The sequence below is a fragment of the Arachis hypogaea genome, chromosome 3 (assembly GCF_003086295.3).
Source record: "Arachis hypogaea cultivar Tifrunner chromosome 3, arahy.Tifrunner.gnm2.J5K5, whole genome shotgun sequence".
Classification (NCBI taxonomy): Eukaryota; Viridiplantae; Streptophyta; class Magnoliopsida; order Fabales; family Fabaceae; genus Arachis; species Arachis hypogaea.
In genome coordinates, this window is record NC_092038.1 from 31,730,338 (window position 1) to 31,739,881 (window position 9,544).

General features: G+C 35.0%; 1 non-coding gene across 1 annotated transcript; it reads right to left on the minus strand.

Annotated features, from left to right (window-relative positions):
* Positions 1 to 7,473: 7,473 nt before the first annotated feature.
* Positions 7,474 to 7,577, minus strand: LOC114927538 (small nucleolar RNA R71). Its single transcript, XR_003818026.1, has one exon. It is a non-coding gene; the product is annotated as a small nucleolar RNA R71 (small nucleolar RNA).
* Between the last annotated feature and the right edge of the window lie 1,967 nt (positions 7,578 to 9,544).

Genomic DNA, 9,544 nt, shown 5'->3' on the forward strand with positions numbered 1-9,544 from the left:
CACACAGAAAAAAAGAAGAGAGAATGACAGAAGGGGTTGCTGCTTCTACACCTCGTCGCCGAAGTTCTGCCACTGCCAAGTTGCTATTGACATCAACCCAAGAGAAAGAGGGAGTCTGCAAGTTGAAGGAAGTTGGAGGAGTGTTGATGCCGCTAGCGTTTTGCCGTGCCGTCATTATGGTCACCGAGAGGGAGGAAGACCCGCGAGGAAGAGAGGGACGCGGTCAATCTCATCATCGTCAGATCCTTTGCCGCCATGCTTTTCCCACCGTCGATCCGTCTTTGCTGATGAAGACCTTGTTGCCAAGCTACTGCGCCGCCGCTGCCACCGTTGCGTTTCTGGGAAAAGGAGCTCGAACAGGAGAGAGAGAGAGAGAGAAAGAGAGAGAGAGTTTGTAGAGAGAGAAACATGACTATACACGAACAGAGAGGGGAGGAGGAACTCGCTGAAGGAGTGGGAGACTCGTCGCTGCGCCTCTAGTTGCCAGGAATGGCGCTACCGTTGCTGGAAAACACGCTGGAGCTTCCAAACTCACCGGCAACACTACCTTGGCACTGTTCTGGTCTAGCTTCTTCTCTTAGTCTGTTCTATTTTCACCTTATCTCTGCCACCATTTCATTTTTCTACCTTATTCTTGTTTTGATTTATTTTGTCTTTGTTTTGTTTTGGATTTTTCAGAATTTTATCTTCCTTTGTCTCTGTATTCGATTTAAAATTACTGCCTGGTGTTGTAGTCATTGTCGCTGTCGTGAGAATTAAAGTTGTTGCCATTGCCTTGGTCCAAATTCTGTGCTCTTCCGTTCCATTCTACTTCAACTTTCTTCACCTTTTAATATCGCACTCTGGGTTCACCCTCTTCGGTCCCTTAGGACTATATTGTGAGTAGGCTTTACATTTATGGTTTTTGATTGTTCATCTATAATTATTTTGACATATATCTATTATGATTTTTGAGTTATAGCTATATTTGCTTTGACTGATTTTAAATGGATTAGAATAATTGATTTTTTAGAATTAAATGATTCGTTTTTATGAAGTTTATACTTTCGAAACTATACATGAGACTATGTATATTTTTGAGAAAGTTTTGAATTATTCTAAAATGTTTGATTTTTCTTGAATATCTATTTTTGAGACTATATATATTTATTATGAAATTTGTATTATTCTAAAATGTTTTATTTTACTTGAAAATCTGTTTTTGAAGTATTGAAGTAATTGTTGGTACTCACTTATTTTAAAAATTGTGAAATATATTTGAAATCTCTTAAAAAGTATGATTGAAAAAGATTTCTGATGAGAAAGTATTATTCGAAAGAGCAAATAATTGTTGTATTTGAAATTATATGTTTTGAATTGGTTTGGGAGGCTCGTATTAGAAAATCGTAGTTAATGGCGGTTATGACATTAACTTAGATGTATCTAACTCAGACTCCAGCTAGCAGGGGTGTTGCTAGCCTAACGTGTAAGCCACACGTTAGATCTGTTATTTTGTTAGGACACACAAGAGGAAAGGGCTACCCATAGTGGTAAAACCGCCCAAGTGTGGACTTTTGATTTGATTTCTGTATGAGAACTCCCTTATTGATTCACTTATTCATATAAATTATTATTTTTCTAACTAAAATTATTGTTATAATAATATTTATATGGTCTCATGTAACTTATAGATGTACTGTCTAGTCACTGGGTTGCAAAACTCACTCTGTTTTTCTAAAATTATTTTTTAGGAATAAATACTTGCTTATGTGAGCCTTTCTATTCGAGAGTAATGATCTGCAATGGATATCTATTATTTGTTGAGTTCTTAGATGTCATCTGCTCCATATGTCACAAGCAGGATTTATTCATATTTATTTATTTTATTTTTGTTTAAAACATGAAATTATTTATTCTAGAAAGTGTAAATTTATTCAAAACATTTGTAACCTTCTTGTTTATCTTATATTTGAATCTGTTAGACTTGCTAGGGGATAATTTCCCTGGGCGTCAGTCATGGCTCATTTTGGCTGTGACAAAGTGGTATCAGAGCTTTGGTTTTATCTGTGTAATATGGAGTAAGTGTCCTATGGTAGGATCACAATTGTATAAATATAAGCGCATCTATTTGTACAAATTGTGGCACTATCAGAGGCCTATAGGAATGCCATCCTTGTCCTCTGTGTCATTGTCGTCTTCTGATTATTGTGATTGTGCATTCTCTGCCGTTTCTTACTACTCCAATCCTTTTTCTTGTACCCAATCTTGAACGTGTTTTTACAATGGTTTCATGTTTTGGTTCTGGTTTACGATTTCTCTCGTAGCCAATTCTAATCTTCTTCGATTTTGTGAATGTGTGCCTTAATCCTCTTTGTCTTTGTCTTTGTGTTGTTCACTATGACTCCTGATGTCGATATCTCACTAACTACTTAAAAGATTCGATCTATATGTGCTGTGAATTATCATCTAATTCTTTTATAGAACTGTATTTGAATTTGTGGATTACATGGATTTTTTGAGTTATTGTGTTGTTGGTCGAGCTGCTTTGTTCTGGAGTTGATAAGCGATATTAGAGTTTTCTTCTTATGTTGATAATCTTTGAAGTTATGACATAATTTTGATTTCCTTTTGATTTTTTTCTCTTTCAAATCAAGAATTTTGAAAATTGTTATTTAGTTGTTTAAGAAAAGGGACTATGTGATAAACATGTGAATGAAATGTTATTGTTGTTTATTGGATTGGTGATTTTCTCTGTTTAGGTGTAGTGAATTATTTAGGTGATTAGTTAGTTAGATAAAAAATCTTTCTGATTAGAAGTTTTGTTGAGCTTTTCTAATTTGATGATCTGATGTTGTTATGGTTCTTTGTTGCTGAACATGGCTTTCCTGTCACAGAATTATTTTCCTGCTTGATAAGTTAAGATAAAGATTGTGAACGTTTATTTTTGGTTGATGATTAAAAGATGAATTTTGTTTTTGACTAAAATATGAAAGTGTATTATTGATAATGCTTGAGTGAAAAAAAAATCCAATAGTTATGTATGTCAGGCATTATGGAAAAAATGCATTAAACAAATACTACATGACATGTGAAAGAATTTCTTTAGTATGGTGCAAAACAAATGATAACAAAAGTATTCTAAAGCAAGTCATGTGAAATCATCTAATTGAACTTGTGAAGTCAATTTTCTTTAGTTAGAAAATTCTTATTTGTGCGAGATGATTCTAGAATAAGAAAATAATTGGAATCGACATTTTAAAACTTCTTATACTAGTACGAAGTTAAGGAAAATATAATGCTGATGACAACTAGAAGTAGAAATATGTTTTGTGATGCAAACTATTTCGTTTGATGAACCTTATTCTTTGTTTCATAAAGATTGTTTGTTCGTGTTTTAAAAAGTAAGAAATTTGTTCTGCCAAAGGTATAGAGAACTGATGAGCGGATAATTTATATGCTTTTTAGTATTGTTTTTAGATAGTTTTTAGTATAATTTAGCTACTTTTAGGGATGTTTTCATTAGTTTTTATGTAAAATTAACATTTCTGGACTTTACTATGAGTTTGTGTGTTTTTCTGTGATTTCAGGTAATTTCTGGCTGAAATTGAGGGACCTGAGCAAAACTCTGATAAAAGGCTGACAAAGGACTGCTGATGTTGTTGGATTTTGACCTCCCTGCACTCGAAATAAATTTTCTGGAGCTACTAAACTCCGAATGCTACGCTCTTAACGGTGTTGGAAAGTAGACATTCAGAGCTTTCCACCAATATATAATAGTCCATACTTTATTCGTGATTAGATGACGTAAACTGGCGCTCAATGCCAGTTCCATTCTGCATTCTGGAGTCAAACGCTAGAAACACGTCACGAACCAGAGTTGAACACCAAAAACATGTTACAACTTGGAGTTCAACTCCAAAAGAAGCCTCAACTCGTGTAAAGCCCAAGCACACACCAAGTGGGCCCTATAAGTGGATTTCTGCATCAATTATTTATTTCTGTAAACCCTAGTAGCTAGTCTAGTATAAATAGGACCTTTTACTATTGTATTTTCATCCTGGATTGTATTTTTTGATCCTGTGATCACGTTTTGGGGGCTGGCCATTCAGCCATGCCTGAACCTTCATCACTTATGTAATTTTAACGGTGAAGTTTCTACACACCATAGATTAAGGGTGTGGAGCTCTACTGTACCTCAAGTTTTAATGCAATTACTACTATTTTCTATTCAATTCAGCTATTCCTGTTCTAAAATATTTGTTGCACTTCAACATGATGAATGTGATGATCCGTGACGCTCATCATCATTCTCACCTATGAACGCATGACTGACAACCACTTCTATTCTACCTTAGACCGGGCGCATATCTCTTGGATTCCTTAATTAGAATCTTCGTGGTATAAGCTAGATTGATGGCGGCATTCATGAGAATCCGAAAAGTCTAAACCTTGTCTGTGGTATTCCGAGTAGGATTCAGGGATTGAATGACTGTGATGAGCTTCAAACTCGCGATTGTTGGGCATGATGAAAAACGCAAAAGAATCAAGGGATTCTATTCCAACATGATCGAGAACCGACAGATGATTAGCCGTGCCGTGACAGAGCATTTGGACCTTTTTCACTGAGAGGATGGGATGTAGCCATTGACAACGGTGATGCCCTACATACAGTTTGCCATGGAAAGGAATAAGAAGGATTGAAGGAAGGCAGTAGGAAAGCAGAGATCCAACAGGGACAAGCATCTCCAGACACTTATCTGAAATTCCCACCATTGAATTACATGAGTAACTCTATCTTTATTTTCTGCTTTATTTATTATTCGAAAACTCCATAACATTTACTATCCGCCTAACTGAGATTTACAAGATGACTATAGCTTGCTTCATACCAACAATCTCCGTGGGATCGACCCTTACTCACGTAAGGTATTACTTGGACGACCCAGTGTACTTGTTGGTTAGTTGTGCGGAGTTATGACTAAGTGTGATTCACGTTTGAAAGCGCTACCAAGTTTTTGGTGCCATTGTTGATGATCACAATTTCGTGCACCAAGTTTTTGGCGCCGTTGCCAGGGATTGTTTGAGTTTGGACAACTAACGGTTTGTCTTGTTGCTCAGATTAGATAATTTTCTTTTTATTTTCTTTTCAAAATGTTTTCAAAAAATATTTTTTTTTCAAAAAATTTTTCAAAATGTTCTCACCTGTTTTCGAAAATTTTTCAAAATTTTTAAGAATGAATTCTAGTGTTTCATGAAGCATGTGGAAGCTTGGCTGGCTGTAAAGCCATGTCTAACTCAATTGGATTGAGGCTTCCACTTGTAAACATAAAAGGCTATGTATATAGAGTTGGATGAAATATCAGCTGTTGCATGCCTGATTTATATCTTCTAAAGCTGGCTGGCTATTAAGCCAATCCCAACCCTTGGATTAGAGCTTTAGGCTAAACATTGAAAGATTCCTAGAATTCTTCTTAAAAATTTTGAATTTTTTATTTTCTTTTTCCTATATGTTTTTTGAAAAATAAAATAAAATAAAATAAAATAAAATAAAATTATAAAATCATAAAAACAAAAAAATATTTTGTGTTTCTTGGTTGAGTCTTGAGTCAATTTTTAAAGTTTGGTGTCAATTGCATTTTTCTAAAAATTTATGCATTTTTTTTCGAAAATCTCATGCATGTGTTCTTCATGATCTTCAAGTTGTTCTTGACAAGTCTTCCTGTTTGATCTTGATGTTTTCTTGTTTTGTGTCTTTTGTTATTTTTCATGTGTATTTTTGCATTCATAGTGTCTAAGCATTAAAAATTTCTAAGTTTGGTGTCTTGCATGTTTTCTTTGCATCAAAAATTTTTCAATAATATGTTCTTGATGTTCATCATGATCTTCAAAGTGTTTTTGGTGTTCATCTTGACATTCATAGTGTTCTTGCATGCATCATATGTTTTGATCCAAAATTTTCATGTTTTGGGTCATAATTATGTTTTTCTCTCTCATAATTAAAAATTCAAAAAAAATATATCTTTTCCTATTTTCTCTCAAAATTTCAAAAATTTGAGTTGACTTAGTCAAAAATTTTTAAAATTAGTTGTTTCTTGTAAGTCAAGTCAAATTTTCAAATTTAAAAAATCTTATCTTTTCAAAACTTTTTCAAAAATCAAATCTTTTTCATTTTTTTATTAATTTTCAAAATTTATTTTTTTAAATTATTTTTCAAAAATCTTTTTCTTAATTTTATCTTTATTTTCGAAAATTATGCTAACAATTAATATGATTAATTCAAAAATTTGAAGTTTGTTACTTTCTTGTTAAGAAAGGTTCAATCTTTAAATTCTAGAATCATATCTTTTAGTTTCTTGTTAGTCAAGTAATTAATTTTAATTTTAAAAATTAAATCTTTTCTAACCATATCTTTTTAATCATATCTTTTTATCTTATCTTTTATATCATATCTTTTTCAAAATTTTATCTTTTTTCAAAAATTTGATTTTAAAATATCTTTTCTAACTTCTTATCTTCTTATCTTCTTATCTTTTTAAATTTGATTTTCAAATTTTTTTCAACTAACTATTTGACTTTTTGTTTGTTTCTTATCTTTTTCAAAACCACCTAACAACTTTTCTCTCTCTAATTTTTGAAAATACCTCCCTCTTTTTTTCAAAAATTCTTTTTAATTAATTAATTGTTTTAAATTTTAATTTTAATTTTATTTCTTATCTTAATTTTTGAAAATCATTAACTCCTTTTCAAAATTATTTTCGAAAACTTCTGTCCCTCTTCTTATTCTATTTATTTATTCATTCACTAACACTTCTCTTCATCTCAAATCTCTGCCCCTATCCTCACCTTTGTGTTTGAATTTTCCTTTCTCTATTCCCTTTCTTCTTCTGCTAACAATAAGAAACCTCTTTATTGTGACATAGAGGATTCCTCTTCTTTTTATGTTCTCTTCTCTTTGATATGAGTAGGAACAAGGAAAAAGGCATTCTTGTTGAAGCTGATCCAGAACCTGAAAGGACTTTGAAGAGGAAACTAAGAGAAGCTAAATTACAACAATCCAGAGACAACCTTGCTGAAATTTTCGAACAAGAAAAGGAGATGGCAGCCGAACCCAACAACAATAATGCAAGGAGGATGCTTGGTGATTATACTACACCTACTTTCAAGTTTGATGGAAGAAGCATCTCAATTCCTGCCATTGGAGCAAACAATTTTGAGCTGAAATCTCAATTAGTTGCTCTAATGCAACAGAACTGCAAGTTTCATGGACTTCCATTAGAAGATCCCTATCAGTTCTTGACTGAGTTCTTGCAGATCTGTGAGACTGTTAAGACTAATAGAGTAGATCCTGAAGTCTACAGGCTTATGCTTTTCCCTTTTGCTGTAAGAGACAGAGCTAGAGCATGATTGGACTCTCAACCTAAAGATAGCCTGGACTCTTGGGATAAGCTGGTCATGGCCTTCTTGGCTAAGTTCTTTCCTCCTCAAAAGCTGAGCAAGCTTAAAGTGGATGTTCAAACCTTCAAACAAAAAGATGGTGAATCCCTCTATGAAGCTTGGGAAAGATACAAGCAGATGACCAAAAGATGTCCTTCTGACATGTTTTCAGAATGGACCATGATAGATATATTCTATTATGGTTTGTCTGAGTTCTCTAAGATGTCACTGGACCATTCTGCAGGTGGATCCATTCACCTAAAGAAAACACCTGCAGAAGCTCAAGAACTTATTGACATGGTTGCAAATAACCAGTTTATGTACACTTCTGAGAGGAATTTCGTGAATAATGGGATGCCTCAAAGGAAGGGAGTTCTTGAAATTGATGCTCTGAATGCCATATTGGCTCAGAACAAAATGTTGACTCAGCAAGTCAACATGATTTCTCAAAGTCTGAATGGATGGCAAAATGCATCCAATAGTACTAAAGAGGCATCTTCTGAAGTTGAAGCTTATGATCCTGAAAATTCTGCAATGGTAGAGGTAAATTACATGGGGGAAGCGTTTGGCAACACCTATAACCCCTCATGGAGAAATCATCCAAATTTCTCATGGAAGGATCAACAAAAGCCTCAACAAGGCTTTAATAATGGTGGAAGAAACAGGCTCATCAATAGCAAGCCTTTTCCATCATCTTCTCAGCAACAGACAAAGAATTTTGAGCAAAATACCTCTAACTTAGCAAATATAGTCTCTGATCTGTCCAAAGCCACTTTAAGTTTCATGAGTGAAACAAGGTCTTCCATCAGAAATCTGGAGGCACAAGTGGGCCAGCTGAGTAAGAAAGTCACTGAAACTCCTCCTACTACTCTCCCAAGCAATACTGAAGAAAATCCAAAAAGAGAGTGCAAGGCCATTGATATAATTAATATGGCCGAACCTAGAGAGGAAGGAGAGGACGTGAATCCCAATGAGAAAGACCTCATGGGACGTCTCTTAAGCAAGAAGGAGTTCCCTATTGAGGACCCAAAGGAAACTGAGGCTCATATAGAGATTCCATTAAACCTCCTTCTGCCATTCATGAGCTTTGAAGACTATTCTTCCTCTGAAGAGGATGAAGATGTAACTGGAGAGCAAGTTGCTCAATATTTAGGAGCTATCATGAAGCTGAATGCCAAGTTATTTGGTAATGAGACTTGGGGAGGTGAACCTCCCTTGCTCATTAGTGAACTAGATACATGGGTTCAGCAAACTTTACCTCAAAAGAGACAAAATCCTGGCAAATTCGTAATACCCTGCACCATAGGCACCATGATCTTTGAAAAAGCTCTGTGTGACCTAGGGTCAGGTATAAACCTTATGCCACTCTCTTGTAATGGAGAAGCTGGGGATCATTGAGGTATAGCCTGCTATATTTTCATTACAAATGGCAGACAAGTCAGTAAGACAAGCTTATGGATTGGTAGAGGACGTTTTGGTAAAGGTTGAAGGCCTTTACATCCCTGTTGATTTCATAATCTTAGACACTAGGAAGGAGGAGAATGAATGCATCATCTTGGGAAGACCTTTCCTAGCCACAGCAGGAGCTGTGATAGATGTTAACAGAGGAGAATTAGTCCTTCAATTGAATAGGGACTACCTTGTGTTTAAGACCCAAGGGTGTTCTTCTGTATACATGGAGAGGAAGCATGAAAAGCTTCTTCCAATACAGAGTCAAACAAAGCCCCCACAATCAAACTCTAAGTTTGGTGTTGGGAGGCCACAACCAAACTCTAAGTTTGGTGTTGAGAAGCCCCCACATTCAAACTCTAAGTTTGGTGTTAGGAGGCCTTCATCATGCTCTGAACTTCTGTGAGGCTCCATGAGAGCCCACTGTCAAGCTAGTGACATTAAAAGAGCGCTTATTGGGAGGCAACCCAATTTTTATTTATCTAATTTTATTTTTATTGTTATTTCATGTTTTATTAGGTTCATGATCATGTGGAGTCACGAAAAAAATACTAAAATTAAAAATAGAATAAAAAACAGCAGAAGAAAAATCACACCCTGGAGGAAGGACTTATTGGCGTTTAAACGCCAGTAAGGAGCATCTGGCTGGCGTTCAACGCCAGAACAGAGCATGGATCTGGCG